Here is an 11306-nt window from a genome sequence, read left to right on the forward strand (position 1 = left end):
TTGTTCTGACATAACCGTAAAAAAATATTTTTAAAGCTCTGCCTGAATATTAATTTATTCTTTAAAAAAAGGCAATTGATATTCTATATGAACAAAAATCGGATATGTTTATCCGAGACGCTATCTAGGTTATAAACCAATTTCATTAGAAACTTTGTGAACATTTAGAAAAAGTTGCTGCCAAAATATGAGAAAAATTAGTCGGAATATGATATTGTTAATTCTAAATTTGAAATATGATATCTACAAATATGACGTTTAATAAATAGGTATGGATGGTTTTTTCTGTTTCATGTTTCGTTTAGATAAATTAGTATTATCTTCTTCTTCAATGATATATTAAATTGATGGTATAACCTTCGAAATAATAAGAAAAAGTTGATCCATAAAAATAATTGCCCAATTTGAAACAAACAGTTAACCGACAGTTCAATTTTGTTGTTTCATTTCTCCTTGTATAACGTTTACTCTTCCCCCACTCCTTCAAAAAGCCTCTCCAATGATCTTTCCCTCTCTTATTTGTTTCTCTTTCTCTTTTGTTTACCTTGTAATTTTCCTCTGTATTTTTTATTATATTTCCATTGTCCTGAAGAAGGTTGAGATCAACCGAAATTAATAGATCTATATAACTCAAATGAAGTGGTTTAAAACAAAGAAAAGATCATAATTTAAAAAAATAAATATTTTGAACAAATTACTTTGTTTTGGTGGGGATTCTTGCTGCAGAGTCTCCATCTTCTATCTTCGTCGAACGTCACAGCAGTGCTGCCAAGGTCGGATATCTATGAGAGGATATTGTGTCAGCGCTTTATTAGCAGCAGACACATATCTGGACGGACGACGAACCTCGTGCTGGCACTGTTGGTGGACGCGGTGGACTCTTTCGCTGCAGCAGCTTGTCCAATTTCTTCACCACCTAGGATTCTCGCTGCAGAGTCTCCATCTTCTATCTTCGTGTCACCTGTTCCAGTACTTTTTTACTTTACTTAACTTGACTTTATTTTTGTAATATTTATATATTTTGTAATACATGCATCAAATAAAAAAAAAATCAACCTGCATTAAATTAAACATCCCTGTCGAAGACTTAAAATACAATTTCTTTTTAAATACTCTAAAAATACATACTCGTACATTAGAAGATAGACGTAAAATAAACGATTTAACGTTCTTCTTCAAAATACTTAACTCTAAATTCGACTGGTATGAACTCTTGCAACTTATAAACATACATACACACACAGTAACAACACGACAAAATACAATATTCTACAGCAGCACACATAAGCGTAACTACATTGCCCACTCTCCGATACAACGACTTTACACCATGGGAAATCATTACTTGGGTGATGTTGACATATTCAATACCAACTTGGCAAGTTTTGTGGATCATTTAAAACATTTATTTCAACAATACTCCTAAACACATCATGTAAACCTACAAATAGCTGTAATTTTATGTTTTTGTTTCTTGTGTTTGAATGACTTGTTGCATAGCTTTTATCAAATGTAATTTTATTCTTATTTTTTATGTTTCAAAGTATCTGTCAAATTAAAATTATACTACCAACCATGTAAAAGCCCTCTAGGCGTTAAATAAATAAATAAAATAAAATCATCTGTAAAGCGTCCTGAGGTGATATCTCACAAAATAAATAAATAGGTAAAAATTGACTTGCACTTCTAGTACCAATCGAAAAAATACGAATTTACATTGTGTTTTTATAAACTTGTTTATTTTTAAAGGAAATATATTTTGAGATTTTTTATGTTAATACCACTTATCTTTATCATCATCCCAGAGATTAAAAAATGAAATAAACCGAAACGTAATTTTTTAAAAATTTTAATTTTAACGCCTAGCATATGACGAGCTTCTTTTAATTCAGATCTGTGAAAAAGCGTACTTTTTATGCATTCTTTAAACACAACATGTCATATTTTATTAACGAATTTCGATAAATTAAGTAATTCATTGGTATAAGTTTCTGAACTTTAATCATTTTCCTTCTCGTAAACACTTTTCTACGGAAACCAAATTTAGTTATCTTCACTAATACAATACATTATTATAATTTATATGATGTTACTGGATTTTCGTGAACGAGTTAATTATATCAGCTCATTTGCAGAAGAATACTGGGAAATTTTCATATTTTCTACTACAAATAATAAAACGGAGTGGGCAGATATCATCAACCGATCAACCCACGTTAGATCTCCGTCACTTGGTTACGAACCTCACTGGGAACACTGAATAAGTGATGTCATAGAGTCTTTTAAATTATCACTTCAGAAGACGACTAACTGAGTATATCAAAACAGTTATTTTAAAGGTTAACAAATTGGAAACATTCTAGAAGAATACCAAATTATTATAAGCAATATTTAGTCGCTGAAATATTACAACAAATTGAAAATATCTCCCGAGTAAAAATAAATGCCGCCGACGGGAATTGAACCCGCACCTTCTGATGTCCGGTCAGGTGCTCTGGACCACTGAGCTACGTTGGCTTATTTCCAACACGCCAAAAAATTCAATATGTACTTAGTACGTGATTAATTTTTGGCGCGGAAGATTGATTTGGTGGTTTCATAAATTGCTTAAATAATATATGTTGGTAAGATATAAATTTTTTACGTAAATTTTGACTAACCTTGAAAAAAATGCACGTTTAATATTTCTGGTGTAGAATCATAATTATCTATTTTTAAAACCCTTTTTAGGGGCTTTTTATGGGAATAGTTAAAAAGAATAAAATTAATTTAATTAATTAATAAAATTATTAATTATTAAACTATGACTCTTGTACATGTCTTGTCTTGCTGAACTGGGGCAATATTTTGTATTTATTTAATGATAGATTTAAAAATCTTCACTGAAGGATACACATTAGTATCCATTAGTATTCTAGACAATGGGAAGCACATATTATGGTAGTTAGTCCCAGAATTTCAGCACTCGATTGAAAGTGATCTGGTTTTGGTGAACATTTAAAAAAAACTGAAAATAATGGAATGAAAAGCATAAAAAATATTAAATAAACACTTTAGTACAAACGTTGAAAATGTCAACTTACGTCTGAGATAAGAAAATAAAGTGAGTGAGGTAAATACCTACCAAAACAAATAATTTCAAACTCATAATATCTCCAAAATTAAATTACCTTCACAAACGTTTGAAGTTTCTTCCCTAATCAAAAATTATGAACCGTTGTTTTACTTTACACATTAATCATAAGATAGGAGAATCCGAATTTGAAAATTAATAAGACAAGTACGGTAAGTTCCTCTCCGTTCCCAGCTGCAGCACCAATCCTTTGTCCTCTGCAAAGGGATGCTTATTCTTTTGTTTGCAGGCTGCGGGTTTTCCAGTGGAGCCTTTCCACCCACTTATTTTCATGCCACCCTAATTCCCTGCCCACTTGTTCCACCCAGTCTACCCGTTTCATCTGTCCCACCCACTGGCATTGGAGCTAAGCCGGTAGCCCTTTAAAGCCAGATATCATATAGCGATGGACAATATCCACGGTCATAAGTTGCAGCAGCTTTGATCTTCCGATAGTTCCCATCATGTGGTGGATAGTTGCAGGTATTTGCATGCCATGTTGCAGGCAATCGTAGTCTAATGCAATAACACGTTAGTGTACTATATTCGTTCATAGATTACCAACTAAATAATCATCACCCTAAGATTTGCTTCATTCATATTCATTAAGAGAGACAGAGCGCGTGTTAAATGGGTGATAATTAAAAGCTTGTATTATGTCACTGCTGACATTGATATCCATTCAAATCTAAATGAAAGGCGTTTCGAGTGTGTATTATCTGTATTGTAGTATTCTACAAGAGCGTCAAAAATGTAGAATTTGAAAATATTTAAACAATCACGCCTCTCAGATAACATTGTTCATGAACAAAACAAAACAAAATATATAAGAAGTTAAAATCTTATACCTGAACTTTTTATTGTATTCATATCTTATTGAAATATTTTCCATACTATTTACCATTATTGGTGAAAAACTCTTTATCTTGTTTTGTTAACTCCCTCAGGTAATGACATTCTCTTTCAACAACTGCTGAAATAACCGAACTTCTTTCCGTTGGTAATGGGATGACTTTATACTTTTCTTTGGGTAACCTTTTTAAAGTTTTCGGAGATAAAAACTGAAATTGTAAGAGTACTTTTCGATTAACTCGCCTCTGAGATTAATCGATACTTAACCCTCCATCACTCGTGCGGGGTGATGTCAGCACCCCACGCATTTTTGAATAATTTGTCTAGTTACGAGTCCGCACGTCTCAGTACCTTCTAGTGACCTTTAAACCTGTCGACACGGGGAGGGAGGGGCAGTGGTCGCGACACCCCGCGAGTGCTCGTGTTATACTTTTGCGGAGATTACTTTATCAGCAAGGTTACGATAAGTAAGACAATTTTATTTGATTTCGTTAATTAACCCTTATATTTATGATTTTCAATGAGAAAGTTTATTTTTAAAAATCAGAAATTGGTTTTTTTTGGTTCTTTGATGAAAGATCTCAATATTATGATTAAAAAGGCTGATTATTACAATGATTTGTAGAACAGCAATAAAGTTGATTTATAAAATTAACGTTTTTTTATATACCTACGTCATACAACCCAAAATAATAAAATGCTGGTATAATTAAATTAAATGATACTATATGTATAAAAATGTAGTTTGAGTATGTGGGGTGGCCACAACTCCCCGCGAGTGCTCACGAAGTTAGAACCGCGCGAGTAATCGAGGATTAAATCACACGTAAAAAATAAATATTTTCTAACTTCAAATCTTTCGGTAGTTATTTGAGATTCGAGGACACAAATGGGGATATTGTTAACACAATAAAATATTCCGGTGTGACATTCTATTTAAGAGATTCGCTGTTTTTGGGCGTATTCCATATCCAGATTTGTTTTTACAAATGGCAAATAAAAAAAAATGCATTATTGATACATTCAGTATTTTTTTTAATAAAATATGATTAGATAATGTGAGGCTCACTGGTAGCTTTACCCATCGCAGACGAAAACATAGCTCAAAATTTTGCAAAATTTTTGAAAATTGCTTACCAATGGTAAATTATATTTTCCACTTCAAACGAAATTTAAAACACATTTACACACTATAAAGCTTTTATATAACGATTATGAATTAAATTGACAACAACAGTATTCTTAGTTCTGAATTAATTCCGGTTTGAATTTGTCCAAATTTAAATCGAAAATATCAGCGACATTTATTAGTTCATTTCCCAGTCTATGTATTTTTTTCATGACAAAATTGAACATGAAGTTATTGTAGTGAAATATTCAGTTAGAAAAACGTTTTAAAAAGATTATCGTCCCATCGCTTTAGTTCGTTTTTTACAAAAATAATTATTTAAAAAAAAATTGCAAAACTTTAAATGAGTGAACTGTTCGGCGTTTTGCTGTTTTATAAAATTATTATTTAACCCTTAAATGCATGATTTATTAAATTTTCTGGAAAAAATATATTTTGTAGATATTTACATGCATATGCAAGGAAATATAGAGACTTTATTTTATTTGTAATTTTTTAATGATATTTGATTAAAAAAAATTGTTGCAAATTTACAATACCATGTATTTAATAAAAAATAATATGAACAATTTACGTATGAAAAAAAAAATAAAAAACCTGAAAAAATTTCTCAAAACTAATAAGTGTACCGGAAAAATACGAGTTAATACATATAAGTATTGTATTATTGTATCTACTTACCTAAGAAAATCAAAATAATAACAGCAAAACAAAACTGTAATTCTAACCTCCAACCAATTTTCGAGAATCTTCACTTTGTTGAAGAAAAAGTGACATTTGACATTCGCGAAAGAAAAAAAAAGGTGATGCCACTCGATAAAATATATTACCGTGAACTTGATAATTCTAAAACGGCATGCATTAAGTATACACCAAAGAGTTAAAGGTGGTTTGAACGGTATGTTGCAGTTTTACAACAGTATGCATTTAAGGGTTAAAATTATACAGGAATATTATAAAAGCTTTGAAATGCAAAAAGAAATCTTTGTGTTTTATTTATATATTTAAAAAGAAAATAATACAATAAAATAAGATAAATAAATACAAGTAAAAAGAAAAGTCCTAATATTCTACTTTATAGTAGTTTTTCAATGGGTGCAATGGAATTTGTGTGTAAAGTTTAAAAATTATATTAAAATGAAAAAGTAATTTTGCAACAGTAAGAAGTTTAAATATATTTTTATTTTTTGAAACCTATCAAAAATCGAAAATTCCTAAACGGTTTGAATTTTGTTAGGACGTAGGTTATGACGTAGGTTACGACTTAGATTATGACGTAGGTTATAACGTATTTGCAACTATTGAAGAAGTTTCTTTTTTTTGTATTTTTATATTTTTGTGATTTTTAAAACGATAAAAATCAGTTTAAATTTGGTTATGACGTAGGTAACAGCTATTACAACCCTTATTCGGTGTGATGTCACAAAAGCTCAGGCAAATTTTTGAATGGCAGTTCAAAATTCATTCGTCAACATAAATATGTTATTATTTGCCAATTTTTTTTCTTTTTACCAACAAAGTGAAATTTTTCCATTTGTAGGTATAGAACATATTTTACCATTCAAATATAAACACCCACAGCCCGTTGATTGCCGCAAACAAACAAGTTAATATGATAATATTACGTTGAAGTATGTAATTATAATTTTTTTTTTGGTAATCTAATGTTTTTTAAGACAAGATTTTTATGCATAACACAAAGGGTAACAATACTACAGGGTTTGTTACCCTTTGTGCTATGCATAAAAATCTTGTCTTAAAAAACATTAGTTTACCAAAAAAAATTTATAATTAATATTTGACAAGTTCAAGTATTTCACCTAAAAATGTAGACAATTTGTCTCGACGCCATCTAGTGAGAGAGTTAGCACTTACAATGCCTTTCTCATATAAAATAAAGTTGGTTGTTTTCAGGTGAAAAAATGTAACAAGCAGTAATTGTTGAATGAAACACTAGTATATATTGAATCATTTCGCGGGTAAGAGATAAGCCGCCATAGCTCAGTGGTCGGAGCTGTCGACCGGAAATCGAAGGGACACGGGTTCGAGTCCCGTTGGCGTCATGTATCTTTTATCAGGAGATTTTTCAATGTGGATGAGTGTTTCAGGCGAATAATTATTGCTTGTAAAATAATTGTTACCCTTTGAAGAATGTAATTCAATTTCATTAACCGACCTAAAACAAATAACTGCTAATGTTTATTCTTTAGCTAATTAGTGGTATTTATTGATTTCCCTTAACGGATTGAAGTCTCAATTATAAAACTTATAATAATTGTTAAATTAAGCTATACAAATTGCTAAAAAAACCTGTCGTAAAAAGTGCGTCGTCAAATCAGTCTGAAGTGTTTTGTATTGCGAGAACCACGTGTTATTAAGTGTTGGTATTATAAGGCATCAAAGTGAGAGACAGTTTGTGTTTTCAGTTATTTTTCTCCGGTTAATTGATGGCCTGACAAATTTCCTGGACAGGACACGATCTCCTGAGAGGAGGCTGACACTTGGCAGTTCAATTACACACTTCATTATGGTTTAAGCCAGTGGCGGTTTTGTCCAGAACTCCAATAAAAAGAAGACATTCTAGTAATATGATTTTACCATATTTTAAACAGGAATTCGAATTCAGTACAAAAAAATTCACCCGTCCGGTAATGTGTAATTTTTTCTGCGACTTTATGTTCTAGGAAATAGTTCATAAAAAAACATACTAGTGGCTCATCAACAGTAAACCTTGCAAGCTTTTAAACTTTATCCATCTGTTGGCTGCCCGGATGCGCAATGACTATGAGATTTGTCAACAGAAAATTTGCAATAAATCATACATTTTTCTGGGATTATCGTGTTTTTTGTTGTTATTGAAATAAGGTAATTACTGAAAAAATATTTTTTCATAGGTATAGATATAGATAAAAACGAAATTCTAATCAACTTTTTTATATATTTTGTTTTTAAATAGTTTTACTTTACAATATGTTACAAATCTTAATCTGTGACTTCTTCTCGGAGAAAACTTACAGATAAAAATATTGCTTAATTATTAAAAATATTCTAAAATTACTCGTAATCCGGTTAAAAACGGGTTTGCGGGCCATTATTGATAGGTTAAACCTATCAATTCGGATAGGATTTAGTTAAATTCCAATGTTTTGTCACGATATCGGAACAAGTTTTCATAAAAATCCTAACATTTTCGCATTTCGTCATTATATATTATTAAAAAAAACGCAGGTGCATTAAGAATTGACTTGTAAAATTTATCGGAAATATACTGAAGTCCCGTTTTTAACCAGATTATTAATAAATTAGCAACACTTATTTTTCTCCTTGTACGGAAATACATTCATGAACCACAGACATCTTTATGAATAATAAGAAAATTATATCTTGTTGCGATTTCAATTTGGGAGGCGAATAAGGCTACCGCTGCCCCGGGGAACATTTATTGGATAATTAACACAATGGGTAACCCCGAGTGGTTCGCTACGTTTGATGATTAAGCAGGGATACCCGGGTGCATGGAGTGAAGTTTGTCCGGGTCTTGGCGACACATGCGTCTGCCCACCAAGGTGTAAGCAAGGTAGGCCGGATCTGGAGAGATAGGTTGAGGGAGACCTTATGACCTCTCCAGCAGAGCTCTCAGGACATCGCTTTGCGCCGCAGTGCTAGGAATGGATTCATACATCTGTCACTCCTGGACACACTGACCCCCAGATTCCTACCCAACCCTCATACCTTTTCCTTCTTACCCTTCCTTTTCTAAAAAGACCCTCCAAACAGCAGACATAGGCCCCGAGGGGAATTATTTGCCTCGGGGCCTCATGTGGGGAGTTTATGACAAAGTAGATAATCCTTTGGGCAATGATGTGATGAAAAATCTTTATATCTAGGGAAAAATATACAAAATTATTGGAGCGACAAACATAAGATTTACAGAGGGGCAATTTTTATCCCTTTTTTAATCTCCAATTGAACTGTAGATGAATAGGCCACGAACAGCCACTGATGTACGAGTAAACGGAACTGTTAAGTGGTACAGCTACGCTGTACCAAATTTTTTAGTAAATCGTGTACGGTCGTCCTACAGTGATGCTAAAATAAAAACAGAATTTGTCTTACTTCTCTTGTTCTGAATATATTTTTGTAAAAAAATGTACGAATTAAATTGTAGGTATTATCGTCACACTGTCAGAAAAGTATTTTGTTTTTTTTTTGTAACTAATAAAAATAAATCTTACCTACGAAATCATAACTGTAGAGCGTTCTTCTGGTGATTTTACATAAAAACCGCGCTATACGCAGTAAATATCTAAATATTATCATTATTATTAGTAGTATATTGTTCACTTAAACGGTTTTCTATGATATTTGTGTTGAATTTTTTTAACCGTTAATTAGTCATTTTGAATCACCGCTTTAGCATCGAATTATTCATATTATATTAATGATCATACCAGTTCATAATTCAAAATAGTTTGAGCATTTTTTATACGATTTTTTCTTAATATTTTCATTTTTTTTTAAATTTATTTTCTTTTTACCCCTATGTTTTAAATTGTAGGGCTGTAAATCAAAGTTTACATTTTAAACATTTTCTCACTTTTTCAGGAAGACCAAAATAAATACATTTCTTATGAAACAAGCAAATTTTATACCATTTTTCATTTTGAGTTCTTTAGTAAATAATACCTAAATAGTTTTTTTGTTAAAAATAATGACATAATTAGATTTAGAGCTCTCAAATGATATGGACATTATTTTTGTAATGCCAGATCGTCAACTTGAGTGTAAGAGCGAATGAGACTAGGGCATTCACATAGGAGCATGTTGTGAGGCTGAAAGACAGGAGGAGAGGAAGGTGGGGAAGTAGCTGGCTATTCAGATCTGGTCACCAAATACAAAACAAAGTTTCGATTCTGAATATTTGTCATTTATCAGATCGATACTCAAAGCATCTACCACTCTAGAACGAGCCGCAAATATACAATATATTTATGTAGAATTTTAAATTCTGTAATTTTATAAATTAATTGATAAAATTTACTTGCGCACGTTGGGATAAAACCCGTAACCTTTGGATCCATGGCTAAGGAAGCACTCAACCACGGAGGCGAATAGTTAAAATACCAATATGAAAATCTTTGAAAATCATTGTCCGTAAAGCCAATTTTGAAGCGTGCAAAAGCTATCGGTACGAAATTAACTTCCTAAAATTTGGCGTTGGTAACTGTTTAAATTTATTTCCTGTAAAACGTATTTTCTGTTGATTGAACAAGTCAGAAGGAAAGTCGCTTACTGCTAAATGTACATATTATTTTGCGATGTCACACGGCAGACCCTTAAACAGGTTTTTTGTGCTGACGAATTAAAATAAATCATAAAAAATATCGTTCACGGATGAGTGTTAATGTTGGTAAGTTGTGCGAAATAAGTGTATTTAGCAAAGCCGGGTACTAAAGCTGTTACGCATTAAAAGGAAAAAAATCTCGGAACGTCATTCATCCAAAATTTCACAACTCCAATAAATTCAAAGGTTATTCAAACGCGGCCTTTTATTAGCAGGGGTATATTTTGGCATCCTTTATTTGAGTTCGTGCCTAAAATTAATTTTTGAAAGGTAGTGTAGGAAGGCTATTGTTCCTGGGAAAAATTTACAATAAACTCTTTGATTAGTAATCCTACGCAGCAGACCTATATATATGTCCACTGAAATAAACACTTTAATGAGGTTATTTGAATATTAATAATAACTAACTGTACCTCAGTCTGTCTCTGCAATTAGAGAAACAAACAGATGGGGCTGTTTTAAAAAAACATCTATTTTTATCTGTCGCAGGTGACATCCATATGATATAGATATCCATATATCCTCAGCACGGGAGATCCCAGTGAGGATATCATCATATCTATTTGTTACACAAAAAAAGATAATAAAACACTTATTATTATTATTATTATATAAAAACACATGCGTATTTCAAATCAATCGGTGAAAAACTATCTGAAATTGAGGATTTTGAATAAACGAACATTTCCATTTTTATTTTTATAGATAACAACAGTTCATTCCTTAATATATGCAGGGGTAGTGCAATGTTATGTATTCCATATTTCGAAATAATAATTAAATAAATAAAACAAAATTAAAATACATGGCAGTATATTGAATAAAAACAGAAAAATATTGACAAATATTAAATACAAAAAAAGTTAAAT

The sequence above is a fragment of the Hesperophylax consimilis genome, chromosome 21 (genome assembly GCF_061612785.1).
Source record: "Hesperophylax consimilis isolate HC1 chromosome 21, BYU_Hcon_1.0, whole genome shotgun sequence".
NCBI classification, from domain to species: Eukaryota; Metazoa; Arthropoda; class Insecta; order Trichoptera; family Limnephilidae; genus Hesperophylax; species Hesperophylax consimilis.